General features: G+C 56.4%; 1 protein-coding gene across 3 annotated transcripts in view; it reads right to left on the bottom strand.

The window, feature by feature from the left end:
* Nucleotides 1-870, bottom strand: part of RLIM (ring finger protein, LIM domain interacting) — a 35741-nt gene extending 34871 nt beyond the window's left edge. For 2 of the 3 annotated variants that reach the window (XM_014583013.2, XM_027767173.1), the window contains exon 1: nt 792-870. The gene's annotated coding sequence lies outside the window, so the exon portion shown is untranslated. The remainder of the gene's footprint in view (nt 1-791) is intronic. The other variant, XM_006165650.3, reaches the window with a different exon arrangement.
* Between the last annotated feature and the right edge of the window lie 6 nt (nt 871-876).

Consider the following 876-nt stretch of genomic DNA (forward strand, 5'->3'; position numbering starts at 1 on the left):
CCTTCAGCTTTTTTATTTTTGGAGGGGCGAGGGGTCAGGCTGTTGGAGAATTGAACGGAAATTAACTTGGAAATAATTTGGCCCATTTCCCACCCTTTCCCAGGGAAAAACAAACACGCAACGGCTTTTCCCTCCCTTTTGGGGGATCTTCCAGTGATATCTGGCAAAGGATACGCCAGAGTTATTCGAACATGGGAGTAAACCACATCTGCCTCAGATCTTCAGGGAAGATGTCATCTTGGCCCCAGGGGGGCGCCTAATTGGTAATGCCCCGCAGAAGGGCTCAAAATGGGGTTTTGCAAATCCTGGGGAAATCTAAAGGCCCAAGAGTTCCCAGCATCTGACGTACAGCAGCCTGATTTTTGTTCCTCTTTTTCCAAACCCAAGCTCGTCATATACAACGCGGGGAAGCGAGGGCAACCCCCCAGAATAGAGGAGAGAAAAACCCGACAAGATTCTCACGCCTGAGGCCAAAACTCGAGTACCGCCTCCCCCGAATTCTTAAGGTTCCAGGGGGCCCAGGCTGCAGCTCGCCTCGCACCGAGAGGAAGTACTACCCACCTCCTTCCCCTTCTGCAAAAAGTCCATCGATTATACCACCCAACTAAAATGGCAGCGGCGCCTACGCCACGGAGCCCCCCACAGCAACGGGCCTGGGGGCCGGAGGCGGCGCTCAGCCTCCGCCACGACGCGTCACTCAGGCCATTTTGCGAGAACGCGGCAGACGCGGCTCCGCTGTCTTCTTCTCGCTCTACATCCATTTCGCACGGGATTCCTAAGTCTTCACTTACTCAAGTTTCAGGCTCAGGATCCGACCCGGTCGGTTCGGCCGCCGCCGCCGAGGCTCCCCCCCGTCTCCCCCGTCCCCGCCGGCCA

This window comes from Tupaia chinensis, unplaced genomic scaffold (assembly GCF_000334495.1).
Source record: "Tupaia chinensis unplaced genomic scaffold, TupChi_1.0 Scaffold143976_1, whole genome shotgun sequence".
In the NCBI taxonomy this organism is placed as follows: Eukaryota; Metazoa; Chordata; class Mammalia; order Scandentia; family Tupaiidae; genus Tupaia; species Tupaia belangeri.